The sequence below is a fragment of the Marmota flaviventris genome, chromosome X (genome assembly GCF_047511675.1).
Source record: "Marmota flaviventris isolate mMarFla1 chromosome X, mMarFla1.hap1, whole genome shotgun sequence".
NCBI lineage: Eukaryota > Metazoa > Chordata > Mammalia > Rodentia > Sciuridae > Marmota > Marmota flaviventris.
The window spans coordinates 85267175-85288347 of record NC_092518.1 but is presented as its reverse complement, the minus strand read 5'-3'; positions in this window follow the sequence as shown (position 1 = coordinate 85288347).

The window sequence follows — 21173 nt, the reverse complement described above, 5'->3', positions numbered from 1 at the left end:
GTGTGAAAGCTATACCAAAAAATAGGGAAAAAAAGAAAATGGAGGAATTCAGTCAAAGTAGAAAAAATGTCAGTGGAGCAGAGGAAGGGGGTTGAGGGGGAGGGAGGAGAGATGAGATGAAGGGAGATTAGCAGAATGAATTTGACCTAATTTTCCTATATACATTATATATGAATACACCACAGTGAATCTCATCTTAATGTATATCCAGAAGGTACTAATTAAAAAAATATAAAAAATAGCAAAAATATCAGTAGAACAGAGGAAAGGGAACAAGGGAAAGGAAAAGAGGAGGAAAAGGAAAAGTGCTAGGACCTGAATTAAAGAAAATTACATAACATGCATTTATAATTATGTCAAAAGGAATCCTAATGTTATGTATAACTAAAATGAAATGAAGAAAATGAGAAACCTTGTACAGATTGTTTTATGAGACAGTAGTATCTGTACTACTGGAACTTTATCTAGAGAGAGTTCAGATGCTTAGTTCTCCAATATATTCTTGTGAGAGTTGAGTTACAGATCTGTCCTACCAGGACCCATATAGTACTGAGATAATCTGATCATATTAAAGTACTATTTTGGAGATTAATATTTTGAATTAAAAAATATTTAAAATGGTGTCCTTTGTGGTATGACTTGCATTGCAGTTATTCTGACAGGTGAAAAACAAGAATATTTGTATGAAATATGATTTTTTTTTACTTCATGGCAGATCTAACAAACTAATGATTTGATGAAAATAAGCAACATTTCCAAAATGATTAATTTTTGAATCCGATCACAGCCAATTTGAAGACTTTTGGTCCTAGCTGAGAGAGGTAATTGAAAAATCATTGTTTACATAAACATGAGCCATTTTTGTTGTATGATCTGCTATTCTTGAATTTTCATCTTTCAATTACAATCAGAAAGATCAATAAATTCAAAATATTGAGGATTAAATTAAGATTTTTTTTCCCCAATAAGATATGTTATAGTCAGTTTTTTTTTTTTTTTTTTTTTTTGCCACCTTGCCCCAAATATCTGACAAGAACAATTAGAGGAGGAAAAGTTCATGGGCGGGGTAGGTTCATGGATTCAGAGTTCTCAGTCCATAGATAGTCAGCTCTATTCCTTAGGCCTCGAGTGAGGCAAAAAATCATGGTGGAATAATATGGCAGAGGAAAGCAGGTCAGAGTATTGTCACCAATAAGAGGGGGGAGGGGAGAGGGGAGAAGGGGAGAAAGGGGAGAGGGGAGAGGGGAGAGGGGAGAGGAGAGAGGGGCCTAGTGTTTGACTCCACTCAAAAAGTTCAAAACATATAATGTATGGGTCCCGCGAAACGTCGGAGAAAGAGACCACCAAGTGACCACTCATGCAATTGGCAAAAGGGGATTTATTGAACCAGCATGCTGGGGCTCTGTGCCCACTCAAGAAGGGAAAGCAGCCCAGAGCCCCGAGCAGGGGCTGAGGATTGCTTAAATACACTTTTTGGGGAGGGCGGAGGGCTTTGTATACATCAGAACAAATCATCATTAGGTGCGGGAAAATTGAACAACAACTCCTAAACATGATTGGTTCATTCATTGGCGGGAACAGGTCAGGCTGGAGTGATAGGTCATTCCTAAGGAGGGGGTTACATTTAAACTGATTGGTCCAGGCCCTGCAATGCCTGTGTGCAACCACACAGACGCCTTCAGTTATTAAACAACCAGACAATCAGGGGAAATGTTTACTGGGCGGTTCTAAGCATTGTCATAACAGCTACAGAAATTTAACTCAGACCTTGCAGCTTAGAAACTTTTACAACACCCGGTCTTTTACCCTTTAATTTTAGTACATTGATGTTATTAATAAGATATTATAGATATTGCACTGCATATATATATATATATATATATATATATATATATATATATATATATATATATATAATTTTACAAAGAAACATATATTATTCCTAACCTGTTTTGGTAGCATAGACATATTTCTGTTTTGCTCTAATCTATTAGCTCATATGGTATATTACATGTTTAATCCATGTAAAATTAACAAATTATAATTTTAATATCAAGCAATTAAAAGGCAAACAGCCAGCAATTCATGTTTGCATGGAATGCTGCATTGTAGCAAAATCATTTCTGAAGTTAAAAATTGCTCTTCAAATGAGTTATCATTCTTCTGAAGAATGTTGTTTGGGTTCTTTTGCATATCACATTCTATAGATAAAATGATTTCAGAACAAGGTTACTAATTATATTTTCCACCTAGATTGGCCATGAACAAATTGGACATAGGATCATTGTATATTTATCCAAGAATTCTAGTATAGATTTTGGTCCTTTGATCAACTTTAGAATGGCATTGCATCTACAATAACACAATTTGTAACCAGAAGTTTCCAGAAGCAGCATAGTACACTAGCTAGGTAAACAGTTCTGCCTTCTTCCCTTCATTCTTTGCCTTTTCTCTAGCCTGATTCATATCACCATAATAATCGTCACTCTACCAGTGTGTGTGTGTGTGTGTGTGTGTGTGTGTGTATGTTTAAATGTATATGTATGCACATATACTTACATATATATTTTTTCATACTTTTCTTATGACTGAGACTTTTTTCTATCAAGATATGTAACATCAAGCAAGGCACAGGGGCACACTCCTGTAATCTCAGTGACTTGAGAAGCTGAGGCAAGAGGATCACAAGTTCCAAGACAGCCTCAGCCACTTAGTGAGGCCCTAAGCAATTCAATGGGATTCTGTCTCTAATCAAATATAAAAAAGGGCTGGGGATGTGGCTCAATGGTTAAGCCCCCCTTGATTTAATTCCCAGTACCAAAACCAAACAAACAAACAACAACAACAACAACAAAGGGTGGTATGATCAGGAACATTTACTCTTCTTTAAAAATAAAACATCTCATATTTAATTTCTACCAAATTTGTTATTTTCTACTGATATGCTAACATTTTGTTTCATTTGATTTCTTTCTGTTATTTTTTCCTTCAATGGTAGCATTTGTTTAATATTTTTAAAGTGTTTTCTATTTAACAAACTCTTATAAATCACTAACTATGCATCAAGCAGTGTTGCCTGATGTCCTGGACTATATCAATTTCCCTTATTATTTATCACTTATGTTATTTTTATAAGTAATAATAGAAACACAGGAATCACCTACTATTTGCACCACAGTCTTGTGTTTTATTTATATAGATAATAACCTCATGAAGTAGGTTAATATTACTATCCCCATTCTCCCAAGAGAAAACTGAGGCAGAGAGATAAAATAACTTTAATCACAAAGTTAGCAGTAGAAGATCTTGGATAAAATTTGAGGCAATTTGATCACAGAAGTTGTGGCTTAGTAAGCTAAAAACATTTTTTTCATAGACTGTTTTCACTAATATCAAAATTATAGATATGCACTGTTGGATTATATATTGATAGCATGATTTTTATAATTGGTATCTAATGAAGACAGATTAAGCAAAAAACAGAATATCTTTTTAATATCCACAATAATTGAATAGTTAAGCAGAAAATATTTCTCATAAGTAAGCTATATTTGAACTGATTTGTAGCTTGTAAACAAGGCACAAATACTTTGTAAACAGGGTATTTACCAGTTTCATTATTTCTCATAATGTGATGTATATGAAAGGAAACTCACTTCTAGAAAGCTGTTTGAAAGTTCACAAATACAATTCCCTGGTTTTCTAAATGTCTGTAAGGCAGTTTTTAATAAGTTCTTCCTGTAGGAGTTTCAACTCTTTGTACTGTGGACCTGGCATATAAAAATATAGAATACTGAAAAAAAGGGGCTCATTCAGAAGGGCCTATGGCCAGTTTGTGGATGGTTTACACCAGGAAATAGCACTAAAATGAAGTATTCTATTTTTTTCTGATATGTCCCAACAAGTGGGTAAAAGGGATTTTTGGATAGTCATTTATTTGGGTTTTCATACATACAAGGCTTTTGGGGAAAATGAGTTTGATGTCTTATAAAGTGTGTCAATTAATTTCACTTATAAATTAGAGCTGTCTTTTGTTTTTGGATCAATTTTATTTTATAGTGTATTGGGAAATCATGCATATTGAAGGGTTTAGATTTAAGAATTAGTAATGCTTCAGAAAATCCCTATAGGGCAATGAGGTAGTAAGTAGAATTATCACTGCACAATTAAATTTTTTTCTCCAGTAGCTTCATTAATAAGGAATTACTGCCATTCTACCTTCATTAGAAAATTTGTGACTTTAAGACATGGAAGTAAAAAAGAGAAATAGCTCAAGAAAAGAAGAGATGATAATAAGTTCATAAAAAAGAATAGAATATAGAAATATAAGCCTATTAACTCTCAAATACTTAGGTACATAGGGATAAAGTGCCTAAAATAGCATTTTTCTTAAGAATAAATTGATTTTACACAAATTTGTTGTCATTTAAAAAGCTATAGTTGTTAGTTCAAGGTACATTTTTAAATTGTATTTATTCATGAATAACCCTTTAATTGTCTTGTAGGAAATATTTTATACATCATATAGGATATGAAATGTCCATATTATAAGCAGTGTCATTATGTTAATATGAAGAGTAATGATAAATATATGCTATTAGCATTTGATAGAATAATAATGACATTTTCATACTAATATCATTAGGGTTATTCTGAATAAAAAGTAAATACACCTTAAATGCATATATTTTTGAACAAGCAATTTGATTTTAATTATAAATTTATCCTAGAATCACCAAAATTCACAAGCTGTAAATACAAAAGGAAAGAAAGAATAAGCAAGGATTCATGGAGGAAGACTAAGGCACGGTCATAGTTAGATGGGAAAAAAAATGAAGAGAAAAAAATGATAGACTTTTTTCTTTAGAGATATATTTTTAACCAAGATTTCATTTATTATTTAATTTATTATTTTTCCATAATAAAATACATGTCTTACACTTATATTCAAAGTTACATTCCAATTATAAATGCATTGGTGGAGGAAAATATGGTGGTATTTCTTTTCGGCATTGGTTATTTCCCTTATTAGGTGATTAAATCAGCATTTATTATAAATGCTGATCAACATTGAAATCACTATGAAAAGGGAGTCACAATTTATTACCACATAAAAATATCTCAAATAATCTTATTATGTTTGACATTTTCAAGTTTTAAATAAATAAACAATGTACAATCTTAAAATTGTGTGTTTGTTATCATAGTACAGTGTAGTAGTTAAAATCCCTGTCTGCATGGACTTTTCTAAATTTTGCATGATAATATAAGTAGTTTAGCATTGTTGAAAACTTAGGATTTTAGACTAATGATATGCCTTGAATTCTTGGTTCACCCAAGTATCTACTAAGTGGCCTTGGGAAAATTAGTCTCTTTGATTCTTATTTTACTCAGGTAAAGTAAATGATAATATTTCAACATTTCTCAAAACATCAAAGGCTATGATGTAATTCAAGTTTTTACTACTATAACTAGCATTAAGTGCATTTAGCAAATGGTACACAATTAATTTGCAAAGTGAACAAATAAAAAAAATCAACATTTTTTTTTTATTTTTTTAAAGGAGAGCGAGAGAGAGCGAGAGAAAGCGAGATTGAGCGAGAGAGAGCGAGTTTTAATATTTATTTATCTTTTTTAGTTTTCGGCGGACACAACATCTTTGTTTGTATGTGGTGCTGAGGACCGAACCCGGGGTGCACACATGCCAGGTGAGCGCGCTACCGCTTGAGCCACATCCCCAGCCCAAAATCAACATTTTTGTTAGAAAATAACCACAAAAATATCGATATCATGTTTTATTATTTAATTTGATCAATTCATTGTTTTTGTTGTCCTTGTTGTATTAGGAATTGAACCTAGGACATCACTTTTGCTAAATAAGCACTCTGCTACTGATGAGATGCTACTGAGATAAATACCCAGTCATTTTTTAATTTTTATTTTGAGACTAGTTTTCATTAATTTGCTCCAACTAGTCTTGAAATTTTAATCCTCCTGCCTCAGTTTCCCATGTAGCTGAGCTTACCAACATGCATCACCATACCCAGATATCAAATCATCATTTTTCAGTATTCATAAAAGATGAGATTTACATAATTAACTAAAATTCCCTCTCAATGTAATCTGGTAATATAAATTTATTAGCATACATAATCACTTTTGTAAAATGATATAATCTATGGAAATTCTGAAAAATAAATAAAAATCAGGTATAAGAATAAAAATATCACATTTATGTAAGATGCTAATTTGTATACTAAGACAAAATAATTACTATATTTAAAGTAGACAATTCAATGCAATTGGTTTATGGGCTTAAGAAATTATTAAGTATACCTATCAAGCACTATGATTTATAAATACTGATGTTTCCTATTGGTGTCATATAAAAGAATAGGGTATAAACTCAAAATTACCAAAATCTGACAAGTAATTCCCCAACTTTAAAAATTATCATTAGGAAAATGTAATTCTCCGCATTATACTACAGAAGATTATTATTTACTGATATAGTAAGTACTCAGAAGTTTGTTGTGGAAATATCTATGGCATTAATAGGTAGACTTAGAAATATCAAAGTGAGGGATGTATCTAAATTAAAGAATTAGAAAGCATTAAGAAATTGATAGTTTAAGGTACTCATGGCTGTGAAGTGTTCACCTTCATTCATGAAATAACTTAAACCTGAATATAATCCAAAAAGTTTCATATCTGTTTGTAATTTGAGTAAAGAATTGATGAGATGCCCGCCAAAAGAAATATATGAAAATAAAACCATGAAAGCTAAGTGTAGTATACTATATGGTACTAAAATGGATTTTTAAATCAAGTTTAAGAACAAAATTTGATTTTGATATTGATGTGTTCACATAATACTTGCATGATATAATACATTTTGCTAAGAATTGCAAAGAACATGTCCTGTTGGTAATACAAAAAGAAGATATAGTCTATATTACAAAAAAAAAGTCATTGTGCTACATGGTAAAATGATATTTGCATATAATAAAAATGGTGAAGCTTCTGTTTCAAAATTATTTCCTTTTATTAATATTATAAAAATAATGTATTTTATAAAAAGTTTCACTAAAATATGGCACATTTCTTATCAATGATTACAAAATCTTTCACTCCTCCTTAAAAATGTAACCATTTTCAGATATTAAGCTAATATGTCATTAGAATACATAAGTTACAGCATTTCAAAATACTTCATAAGGCTTAATCTCAAGTAATGTTTTATAATCATAATTGATTATTTATGGTTTATTTAAATAATGTACCTGAGGGATGATATTTTTACTGTATTTTATTCAAGATAATGAATAATAAATGATACACAATTGTTCTATTGGATAATACAATTATTTAATTTCATTTTAATTTTTACTGCACTCACAAGAACTTGAAGTGCAGCAATCTTTCATAACTAATTTAACAATGATCTGCATGTGGCATGGAACAAGAAATATTTGATAAATCCGACTTCTATATTATAGAAGTTTTATTTAAATGCATTTTATAAGTGGTACTGGTATCCCTACTATAAACTTCAAAAGACATATCTTTCAAAGTGTACCAATTTTAAGACAAGAGTACATGTTGTAAATTAGTGTCTTTAAAACATATGGAAAATTTAAAATATTCAAAAACGTATGATATTTAGAAATATGCCTGTTATGGTTTGGATGTGATGTGTCCCCAAAAAACTCACATATGAGAAAAAGCAAGAAGGTTCAGAGGAGAAATGATTGGGTTATGGGAGTTTTAACACAATCAGTAAATTAATTCCCTGATAGGGATTAACTGAGTGGTAACCGAAGTGGTAGGGCATAGCTGGAAGAGGAGGGAATTGGGGGCATGACTTTGGGGTATATATTTATATCTAGAAAGTGGAGTATCTCTCTCTGCTTCTTGATCACCATGTGAGCTGCTCCCCTCTGCCAGACTCTTCTGCCATGATATTCTGTCTTACCTTGAGCCAAATCTGTGAACTAAGACCTCTGACACCATGAGCCCGCAAATAAATTGTTGCTCCTCTACAATTGTTCTGGCCTGGTCCTTAGTCACATCAATGAAAAAGTTGACTAAAACTATGCCATAAAATTCTACATGTAATCAAGGAAATGGTAAATGAAATAATTTTAAGATTTTTCTTACATCTGTTAGAGGCAGAATAAAATACATGTAATAATCAAAGAACAAAGAGAAAAATTAAAACTTATTTTTTTATTTCTTAGCCTGGGTATCTATTTTTAACATCTTATATTTGCATGATACACTTGTCATAATTAATAGGTGTGTCAGTCAGATTTGTTTTGTTGTGACCAAAATACCTGTAAAGAACAACATAGAGGAGGAAGGAAAATTCTACTTTGAGATCACAGTTTAAGACTTTAACACCATCGTCAACCACTTCTATTTTTCTGGAAAGAGGTGAGGCAGAAAACATCAAGGCAGAAGGACACAGCAGAGAAAACAGCTTAGCTCAGGGCTGCCAAGAAGCAGAAAGAAAGCAAGGGAGTAGGGAAAAAAATAAAAATTTCAAAGGCATATCCCTAGTGACCTACTTCTTCTAGTCACAATGTATCTGCTACAGTCATCACAGAAGACCTTTCAAATAATTAATGAAATGGATTAATCCACTGACTTGATCACAGCATTGATAATCTAATTGTGTTACCTCTGAAAAGTCTTACACTATCTTACAAGACTTTTTTGAAGGAACACTTCACATCCAAACCATAATATTCCATATTCCACTTATAGTCTGCAAAAGTTCATGTATATCTCACAAATTGAAATGCATTCAGTCCATCTCCAAGAGAACCCATAGTCTTCATAGTTACAACACTTTTCAAAAGTCCAAGTCCAAAGTCTCATCCAAGAATCGAGGCAAACAACTGGCTGTGAGCCCCTGTGAAAACTCATAGAATGAGTTGTATTCTTCTAATATATAATGACATAGAATAAACATTGTCATTGTGAAGGGGGGAAATAAGGTCATAGAATGAAGGGATATAACCAAAGAAAAACAGATGCCCAGCTGGACCAATAAGCCCTGTAGCTCCACATATGATCTTTGGAGCAAACATGAGCTCCAAAGAACTCAGGCAATACCACCACTTTGAAACAGCAAGCAATAGCCCACATGGTCTCTTTCTTAGGCTGGCTCTATCCATATCAAGTATCTTTCCAGGACAGGTATTCCACATCTCTTAATCCCAGGGGTCTCCACTTCATCTTCAGCTTCCTTCTCACAGTTACATGCATTTATCTTTAGGGGCTGCCCACAAGGATTTCAAACCTTTTACACATTGCAGAGACTCTGATGCCTTCCTTTGAAATCTCAGTTTTAGCCTCTATGACCCCTTGAGTTCAGTATCCAGAATTCCTGAAGAATTCACCAGGTGGACAATACCAAGTCTTTTCTCAGTTTAAGCAGTAACTGGACCCCTTTGGACCATAGCTTCAGTGACCTCTGAGTGCCTGGGTGTTAGAGGATGGTGAAAGGAGTCCTGGGAAGCAACTTCCTTTGACCATCCTATGTGAGCAAGGTGCCCATAGTCTCATCATAAAGGAGTTTCACTTTTCATCTGTGAATCTGCCATGGGTATAGTCTTTCTGATTCCTGAGTTACCCTTATGGGATCTTTCCTATTGTCTCTCTGCAAAGTACTTTGCTTCCCTTTTTAAAATATTTTTATTGACACATCATAATTACACAGATATGTGGGATCTTCTTGGCCATATGCATATATTCACATGACAAAATTTGATCTAATTTCTCAGTACCACTCCTACTCCATCCCTCCTTATGCCTGCTGATCCACTTGCCCTATCCTTCTGATCTCACCTCTATTATTACTTATTATTATTATCATTACTTTATTGCATTATAATTTTATATATATAATACATACATATTAGATGTGGAATTCATTGTAGTATGTTCATTCATTAACGTATAATTTGGTAGATTTCAAAACCCACTATTTTTCCATGCATACCTCCTTCAGCCCATTTCTCTATTAGTTTCCCTTCTATTTTTGTGAGATCTCCTTTTTAAGTTATTCCCCCCCCTCTCTTTAGCTTCCACATATGAGAAAAATCATTCTGTCTTTGACTTTCTGAGTTTGGTTTATTTCATATAGCATAATAATTACTTAAAACATTTATAAATACATTAGGTTTTTTATGTGAGTATGTATACTTGCCTGTATGTGTGTGTGTGTGTTTGTATGTGTGTGTGTGTGTGTGTGAAGGATATATATATCCTTCTATTTTGGGCCACAATGTGAGGACATATCACTCTCCCCTTCCCCAAATAAGGTTAAACCTTGGAAGTTTAGAATATTCCCACCAGATCACCAAAACTGCCAGCAGTGTATTTATCTTGAACTTCCCATTCTCCTGAACACTGAAAAGAACAAATTTCTGTTCTGTAAAAAATAAGAACTGTGTGTTATTATGTTATAATAGTACAAATGGACTAAAATAATGACCCAGACTTTGAGCACTACTTGCAGGCATTTTGTAGAGTGGTCCTTGATCTTAATCTTGATCACTTGGTTTAAAGTACTGTTTGCCAGATTACTCTACTATTAATTTATTCTTATTTCTGCATTTTATACTGTATGATTTGCAAGAAATTCACTAGGTACAGCCAACACTTAAAAAGTAGAGAATTGTGTTTACCTTTAGAAGTATGGAAAAATTAAATAAATTATTTAAAGTTTTCCTGTATGGGACATTTATGCATTCTCCTCATATAATGATTCTGTTTGTTTATATGACACAAACCACAAATATTTATTTATTATTTGCATAGTACTCAAAATCCATTTTTTTGTTGGTCAAATTGTTCAAACTTTAAAAAAGGGGCTCATTCAGTCGGCTTCTGTGACCCTTCAATATATTTTTAGTATTTTAGTTTAATTTTTTTCTGGCAGTCATTTTGGTACTGAAAAGGCTGCAGGCTTATCTTCTAAAATTTTTGCTTTTGTGTGGTAAGCACCAGTTTTTCTATGAAGTCATAGTCCTTTATACTGGAGAATGGTTGAAATATTAAACTGGGTTAGATATCCTCCTTGCTAAAGAAGGGGTAATTGCTTTCAGTTTTCCTCAGGGGACAGAGCTGGGTAATACATGGATATATCCTAGTCTGCATATACTTGTGTATATCTAGAAATACTTATGTATCTCTATATTAAGTTAGATAAGAGTTCATACTAATTACTGCAACTTTCATCCACTACTACATAGTTCATTGAATTTACTCTCCTCGTTTATCTCAAACTATTCTAGTCAGTTCTTTTTTTTTGCCACTTTGACCAAAGACCTAACAAGAACAATTAAAGGAAGAAAACATTATATGGGGGCTCATGGGTTCGGAGGTCTCAGTCCAGAGATGGCCAACTCCATTCCTCAGAACCCCAAGCAAGGCAGAACATCATGACACAAGAATGTGATGGAGCAAAGCAGTTCAGAGCATTGTACATTCTGACAAATTTCTATGATCTTCTTCCCTTTTAAATAGGTATAATGTGCATACTTAAAGTTTAAGGTCATTCTTTACAGTTTTATGGAATTTGATATCTAAATAGTAGCATGTAATCATAATTATATTAGGTAGTAGTTTCACTGTGTTAAAAACACTCTGTTTAATTGCTCATACAGGGCAATCCATTCCAAGCATCTGGAAGAAACTGATCTATTTACCATAATGACATTTTTACTATATTGAGAATATTTTAATATCATCACATCATATGTGGTGTTTGGAGGTTGGGTTCTTTCACATAGCAGTATGAATTTTAAGTGTTCATCCACATCTTAATGTGGCTTGTAACTCATTTCTTTTTACTGAGGTATAGTATTCCATTTTATTAATATATAATAGAATTTTTTTTTCTTAACCTGCTGAAGAACATCTCAGATGTTTTCAATTTTTACCATTAATAAACAAAGTCACCATTAACATCTTTGTTCAGATTCATGGAAAATTTGAGCAAAAATTACAGAGGTTTCTCTTAAACTATATCTTCCTTCTGCCTCTGATTTCCCTTGTAATTAATATATTGCATTAGCATAGTAAATTTATTATAATTTAGAATTTATTATATATTATTTTTAACTAAAGTCCATGTTTCACATCAATTTTCATTCTAGATGTGATATATTCTGTGTATTTTGCCAAATATATAATTATACTGGTAATTGAACATAAAGTATCACACAAAATTTTTTCACATCCCTAAAATTCCTTCATGTTAGATTTATAGTGACATCAGGAAAAAATGACAAAGGAGAAAACACAGGAACAGTACCTCTCCACCTATAAAAAATTTACAAGTGTTTCCTACTATGAATATTTATTTTGGAATTTTGATGGTATTAGAATGCGTACAGTCTTTTTTGAACAGCTTAACTAGTAAATTGCACCTGAGATTTCTCTACTTTATTTGTTATTTTGGTGACAATTGCACATCCCCTAACACCCAAGCATATGGTACATTTACATATGTTTCTTGCACAACTTGTTAAAGTCAGGGTGGGCAATAAGTTCCTTTTCTTCCAGAAATTGGCTTTCTATGTTTTGTTTATAGTTTCGTGTTTCTGATGGCAAAAGTGTGAACATGAAGATAGACTGCCATTGCATCAAGCCTACTGACAATTAAACTTCAAGATATATTGAAGTCACACCTGCTTTCTGTACATTCATAAACAACCATGTATATTTTTTTGGGAGGAAATTTATAAAGGAGTCAAGGAAAGACACAGGCTGAGAAAAAAATGTCCAAAAGCCTCAGGCTGATTCCCAGCATAGATACACGTTATGACCCCAGAATTCTGAAAATTCTGAGATAGGGATTTTTCCTTATTTCTAGAATTACCATATTTTTATATTCAAATTAAAATTTTCAACACCAAAACCAAAATATCCCATTCACAGGAAGACAATAAAATTTAAAATATACCTGATAAAAGCCCAGATATTAAATTATTTCAAAGATACTTCTTAAAACTGCTGCAGATAATCAGGTCACTAAAGAAAAACATGGGCAAATTAACTGAACAAATAGCACATTTTTGCATATGCAGAAAAAAAAGCATTTGTAATACTTCCATGCATCATAAAATTTGTTTGGGCAAAGTATTTTTGACTAAGATTCCCCCAAAACACAGGGAACTGAAATATATACAGATAAGATTGTATCAATTTAAAAAATTTCCATGCAGAAAAACAAAACAAAACAGTCAACAAAGTCAAGAGACAACCAACATGAGATGAAAAGTGTTTGCAAGATATATCCAGTAAATAATTAATAAAGAAAATATATATGAAACTCGAACAACTGAATGTAAAATAAAATTTTCACTAACCCAAATAGAAGTGGGAAAATGATCTGAAAAAATTTCTCAAAAGAAGACGCATACAGGACCATCAGGTATATGAACAAATGCTTCACATCATTAATATCAGGGGAATTTAAATCAAAGCCACAATAAGATATGACCTTATCTCAGTTAGAATGACTATTGTCAACAAGGAAAAAGTTAGGAAATAATGCTTTAGAGAAAAAGGAACTCATACATTGCTAGTAGAAATATAAATTAGTATAATCACTAAGTAAAACAGAATGGAAGTTCATCAAAATATTGATAATATAACTTCTTTGTGACCCAAAAATCCAACTACTGTTTATATGTATTGGAAGCCACCCATGAAATATGTGAGGATATTTCATCACTGAAGCTAGTGAGGGGGTAGATCTGGTGCCTGGGAATTTATAGTGGCAATACCTGCTATTAAGATTTCCCTTTTCTTTTTTTTTATTGGTTGTTCAAAACATTACAAAGCTCATGATATATCATCTTTCATACATTTGACTCAAGTGGGTTATGAACTCCCATTTTTACCCCAAATACAAATTGCAGAATCACATCGGTTACACACTCACATTTTTACATAATGGCATATTAGTGACTGTTGTATTCTGCTACCTTTCCTATCCCCTACTATCCCCCCTCCCCTCCCCTCCCATCTTCCCTCTCTACCTCATCTGCCATTGTTCAATTCTCTCCCTTGTTCCCCCCCCTTTTCCCCTCACAACCTCTTATATGTAATTTTGTGTAACATTGAGGGTCTCCTACCATTTCCATATGATTTACCTTCTCTCTCCCTTTCTCTCCCCACACTCGTCTCTGTTTAATGTTAATCTTTTCCTCATGATCTTCCTCCCTGTTCTGTTCTTAGTTCCTCTCTTTATATCAAAGAAGACATTTGGCATTTGTTTTTTAAGGATTGGCTGGCTTCGCTTAGCATAATCTGCTCTAATGCCATTCATTTCCCTGCAAATTCCATGATTTTGTCATTTTTATTGCAGAGTAATACTCCATTGTGTATAAATGCCACATTTTTTTTATCCATTCATCTATTGAAGGGCATCTAGGTTGGTTCCACAGTCTAGCTATTGTGAATTGTGCCGCTATGATCATTAATGTGGCAGTATCCATATAATACGCTCTTTTAAGATCCTCAGGGAATAGTCCGAGAAGGGCGATAGCTGGGTCAAATGGTGGTTCCATTCCCAGCTTTCCTAGGAATCTCCATACTGCTTTCCAAATTGGCCTCACCAATTTGCAGTCCCACCAGAAATGTACAAGTGTACCCTTTTCCCCACATCCTCGCCAGCACTTGTTGTTGTTTGACTTCATAATGGCTGCCAATCTTACTGGAGTGAGATGGTATCTTAGGGTGGTTTTGATTTGCATTTCTCTGACTGCTAGAGATGGTGAGCATTTTTTCATGTACTTGTTGATTGATTGTATGTCCTCCTCTGAAGTGTCTGTTCAGGTCCTTGGCCCGTTTGTTGATTGGGTTATTTGTTATCTTATTGTTTAATTTTTTGAGTTCTTTGTATATGCTGGATATTAGGGCTCTATCTGAAGTGTGAGGGGTAAAAATTTGTTCCCAGGATGTAGGCTCTCTATTTACTTCTCTTATTGTTTCTCTTGCTGAGAAAAAAAAAAAAAACTTTTAGTTTAAGTGGGTCCCATTTGTTTATTCTTGTTATTAACTCTTGGGCTATGGGCGTCCTATTAAGGAATTTGGAGCCCGACCCCACAGTATGTAGATCGTAGCCAACTTTTTCTTCTATCAGACGGCGTGTCTCTGATTTGATATCTAGCTCCTTGATCCATTTTGAGTTAACTTTTGTGCATGGCAAGAGAAAGGGATTCAGTTTCATTTTGTTGCATATGGATTTCCAATTTTCCCAGCACCATTTGTTAAAGATGCTATCCTTCCTCCATTGTATGCTTTTAGCCCCTTTATCAAATATAAGAAAGTTGTAATTTTGTGGATTGGTCTCTGTGTCTTCTATTCTGTACCATTGGTCCACCTGCCTGTTTTGGTACCAGTACCATGCTGTTTTTGTTACTATTGCTCTGTAGTACAGTTTGAGATCTGGTATCGCTATACCTCCAGATTCACACTTCTTGCTTAGAATTGCTTTTGCTATTCTGGGTTTTTGTTTTTCCATATGAATTTCTTGATCACTTTATCTATTTCTACAAGATATGCCATTGGAATTTTGATTGGCATCACAATAAACCTGTAGAGATCTTTGGGTAATATCGCCATTTTGATGATGTTAGTTCTGCCTATCCATGAACAGGGTACATTTTTCCATCTTCTAAGATCTTCTTCTATCTCTCTCTTTAGGGTTCTGTACTTTTCATTGTATATATCTTTCACCTCTTTTGTTAGGTTGATTCCCAAGTATCTTATTTTTTTTTTGAGGATATTGTGAATGGAGTGGTTTTCCTCATTTCCATTTCAGAAGTTTTGTTGCTGATATACAGGAATGCCTTTGATTTATGCGTGTTGATTTTATATCCTGCCACTTTGCTGAATTCATTTATTAACTCTAGCAGTTTCTTTGTAGACCCTTTTGGGTCTGTTAAATATATTATCATGTCATCCACAAATAGCGATAATTTAAGTTCTTTTTTTCCTATTTTTATGCCTTTAATTTCTTTTGTCTGTCTAATTGCTCTGGCTAGTATTTCAAGAACTAAATTGAATAGAAGTGGTGATAGAGGGCATCCCTGTCTTGTTCCAGATTTTAGAGGGAATGCCTTCAGTTTTTCTCCATTTAGGATGATGCTAGCCAGAGGTTTAGCATATATAGCTTTTACAATGTTGAGATAAGTTCCTGTTATCCCTAGTTTTTCTAGTGTTTTGAACATAAAGGAATGCTGTACTTTGTCGAATGCTTTTTCTGCATCTATCGAGATGATCATATGGTTCTTATCTTTAAGTCTATTGATGTGGTGAATAGCATTTATTCATTTCCGTATATTGAACCAGCCTTGCATCCCAGGGATGAATCCTACTTGATCATGGTGCACAATTTTTTTGATATGCTTTTGTATTCGATTCGCCAGGATTTTATTGAGAATTTTTGCATTCAAGTTCATTAGAGATATTGGTCTGTAGTTTTCTTTCTTTGAAGTGTCTTTGTCTGGTTTCAGGATCAGGGTGATGTTGGCCTCATAGAATGAATTTGGAAGAGCTCCTTCTTTTTCTATTTCTTGAAATAGCTTGAAAAGTATTGGTATTAATTCTTCTTTGAAGGTTTTGTAAAACTCCGCTGTATACCCATCCGGTCCAGGGCTTTTCTTGGTTGGTAGTCTTTTGATGGCTTCTTCTATTTCTTCCTTTGTTATTGGTCTGTTTAAATTGTGTGTGTCTTCCTGACTCAATCTGGGCAGATCGTATGACTTAAGAAATTTATCGATATCTTCACTATCTTCTATTTTATTGGACTATAGGGTTTCAAAATACTTTCTAATTATCTTCTGTATTTCTGTAGTGTCTGTTGTGATATTGCCTTTTTCATCCTGTATGTTAGTAATTTGAGTTCCCTCTCTTCTTCTCTTCGTTAGCATGGGTAAGGGCCTGTCGATCTTCTTTATTTTTTCAAAGAACCAACTTTTAGTTTTATCATTTTTTTCATTTTTTTTGTTTCAATTTCGTTGATTTCTGCTCTGATTTTAATTATTTCTTGTCTTCTACTACATTTGCTGTTGTTTTGCTCTTCCTTTTCTAGGTTTTTGAGGTGTAGTGTGAGTTCATTTATTTGTTGTTTTTTTCTTTTTTTGAGGAAAGAACTCCAGGAAATGAATTTCCCTCTTAAAACTGCTTTCATTGTGTCCCATAGATTCTGGTATGTTGTGTCTGTATTGTCATTTGTCTCTAAGAATTTTTTTTATCTCCTCCTTTATGTCTTCTGTATCCCATTGATCATTCAGTAACATGTTGTTCATTTTCCATGTGATGTAGGATTTTTCCTTCCTTTTTTTATCATTGATTTCCAGTTTCATTCCATTATGATCAGATATGGTGCATGGTATTATCTCCACACGTTTATATTTACTAAGAGTTGCCCTATGGCATAATATATGGTCTATCTTTGAGTAGGATCCATGTGCTGCTGAGAAGAACGTGTATCCACTTGATGATGGTTTATATATTCTATATATGTCGGTTAAGTCTAGGTTATTGATTGTGCTATTGAGTTCTATAGTTTCTTTATTCAGGCATCACTAAGGGGAAGACTGGGGTAGCAGGAGAATCCAGGGGACTAGAGGCCAGGCCCTCGCGACTGGGCGGCTGGAGACAGCACGCCCGCCGGCGACAGCCCACCCGCTGCCTGCGCGATGGGCGGCTGGAGACCGCCTGCCCGCCGGTGACCGACCACGCGACTGGGCGGCTAGAGACCGCCCGCCCGCAGGCGACCACCCGCGGCCCCCGCAATTGGGCGGCTGGAGACCACCCGCCCGCCGGCGACCGCACGGCTAGACCCCGAGGTGCGGCCCAGCAGGTACGGCACAGAGACTGTAGGAAGAGTTCTATAGCCAGGCCTTCATGAAGTAGCCAACCAGGAGCTGAAACCAACCAGAGATAGTCCAGTCCCACCCCCCTCTTCAGACACCCCAGCAAGGAGCCTGGGGCCCGCCATAGCAGAGAGGTGATGTCACTGGAGCTCGGCCGCCAGAATTCCTTCCCAGCGGAATCCACTATAGCAGGCATAGTCTATCAACACAAAGGAGAGACAACAGAGATATACAAAACCAAAACAAATCTAGAGGAGAGAGCAGAAACACAGCAATCAAATAGAGCTGGAAAGTAACGTGAACAACATGAAAAAACAAGGTAAAAAAGGAGTACAAACAATGCAGGACAACTTAAATCTACAGGAGGACCTAGAAGCATCAGAAACATGGATAGGGAAAGAACTCAAGGCATACCTAACTCAGATGGAAAGGAATATTAGAGAAGACATGAGACAGCAAGTCCAAGCAATGAAAGTATATTTTGAAAACGAATTAAACAAACAAATTCAAATGGCAAAGAACGAGCTTTACCAGGAAATAGAGATCTTAAAAAAAATCAAACAGTAATCCTAGAAATGCAGGAAACTATAAACCAAATTAAAAACTCAAATGAGAATATTACAAATAGACTAGATCAAGTAGAAGTCAGAACATCAGATAATGAAGACAAAGTTTATCAACTTGAAAAGAATATAGTCAACACAGAAAAGATGCTTAAATCTCACGAGCAATCTATTCAAGAGATATGGGATGTCATAAAAAAAAAAACAAATTTGAGAGTCATCGGGATAGAAGAAGGCATAGAGATTCAAACCAAAGGAATGGACAACCTATTAAATGAAATAATTCTAGAAAACTTCCCAGAGATGAAAGATGGAATGGATTGCCAAATCCTGGAAGCCTACAGGACCCCAAACATTCAAAACCGTAATAGACCAACTCCAAGACATATAATTATGAAGATAGCCAACATACAGAACAAGGAGAGAATATTAAAAGCTACGAGAGAAAGGAGGCAGATTACATTCAGGGGTAAACCAATTAGGTTAACGACTGATTTTTCATCACAGACTTTGAAAGCGAGAAGATCCTGGAACAATGTATTTCAAACGCTGAAAAATAATGGATTCCAACCAAGAATACTATATCCAGCAAAATTAAGCTTCAGATTTGACAATGAAATTAAAACCTTTCACGATAAACAAAAGCTAAAAGAATTTGCAGCCAGAAAACCAGCACTACAAAGCATTTTGAGCAAAATACTACAAGAAGAGGAATTGGAAAATAGTGCCCAAAACTAACAGCAGGAGGTATCTCAGTAAAGGGGGAGGAAAATAACCAAAAAGTAAAAACTAGCCAAACTAAAATAAATAAATAAATAAACATGACTGGAAGTACAAACCATATTTCAATTGTAACCTTAAATGTTAATGGCCTAAATTCACCAATCAGGAGACATAGGCTAGTAACCTGGATCAAAAAAACAAATCCAACAATATGCTGCCTTCAGGAGACTCATATGATAGGAAAAGACATACACAGGCTGAAGGTAAAATGTTGGGAAAAATCATACCACTCACATGGCCCTCAGAAGCAAGCAGGAGTGGCCATACTCATATCAAATAAAATCAACTTCAAACCTAAGTTAATCAAAAGGGATAAAGAAGGACACTATATACTGTTAAAAGGAACCATCCACCAACAAGACATAACAATTATCAATTTGTATGCACCAAACAATGGTGCTGCGACGTTCATAAAACAAACTCTCCTCAAGTTCAAGAGTCAAATAGACCACAACACAATAATTATGGGTGACTTCAACACACTGCTCTCACCATTAGACAGATAGTCAAGATTTCCCTTTTCAAGTGAACTCCTCCTCACCTCTGCCAAAGGGTCCCTCACAGCACTGGAGATGGGTGTTATCCATTAGGAGCTGAGCAGCGTACCTACCCCCATCTTTATCCTGTTTCGGTGAAGAACTTTCTATAGAAACTCTTTGATGTATTCCAATAAAAATAAAGCACGTGCAGGCTCCCTTCTTTTTAGAAGCTGGACCCATCTGGTCAGCTTGGCCTGTTGCTGCCCCAGCTCTGAATTTCTTTTCTGTGTTCTAGTAGTACTAGGTTATTTCCTAGTACTACATTTCTTAACTTTTATTTCTCAGACAGTCCATCCCACTGGAGAAGAACTAAATCCCTTGCCCACATGGGACATGGGCAATATGTTCAAAGAAAATAAAATTACCATGTTAAAAACATATCTGAGCCTCTGTGCTTCTTCTATCACTTTTCATAATAGTCAAGGTATGGTGTACACTATGGGATACTATTTAACACTCAGAAGGTGAAACACTGTCACTTATGGCAATATAGATGAACCTGAAGAAGAAAATAAATAAGTCAGGAATAGAAAGATAAACATCATATGAAATACATTATCTTATTCATATAAGATATCTGAATAAGTTGTTCTCATAAAAGTTGTAAGTAGAAGAGCATTTGCCAGAGACTGTGGAGGGAAATGTGAAGGAACCCACAAGGAGAGATTGGTTAATAGGTACAAAACGTTGTTAGTTATGAAGAGTATTTCACAATAGAGAGATTATTCTTAATAATGTTGTATTGAATGTTTCCAAATAGATAACAGAATTTTGAAGATTTTTCCAAAAAATGTATAGAAGATGAAAGATACACTAATAATGTGACTTAATTATTATGCAATATGCATGTATTAACACATCACACTGTACCACATAAGTATATAATATCATTATTTTTCAATTAAAAACAATAAAATATTATTTTAAAAGATGCAAAAATATAAGAATATTTTATAGAAACAAAATGAGAATATCAATAAAGAGAAATTATGGAAAAGGAACTAAAAAGAAATTCCCAAGCTGAAAAATATAATAACTAGAATGAAAAAAAATAACATACAAGGGTTGAAAAGAAGACATAAACAATAAGATGAATCAGTGAATATGAAAATCAAACAATTAAAATCATCATATCTGAGGAAAATGGAGTACAGAGAGAAAGTACAATGAAAGTACAATAAAATGAAAATATATTAACAGAACCTAAAGGATATGTAGGCACCATCAAGCAGTCTTACATATATGAGACTGCCAGAAAGATATTGAGAGAAACAAAGGAACAAAAACATTTGAGGAAATAATGACAAAAAAAAATTTTCCCAAGTTTTATGAGAGGGAAATTTCTATGAATTTGAGAATCTAAGTTATGTTCAAATTTGAAA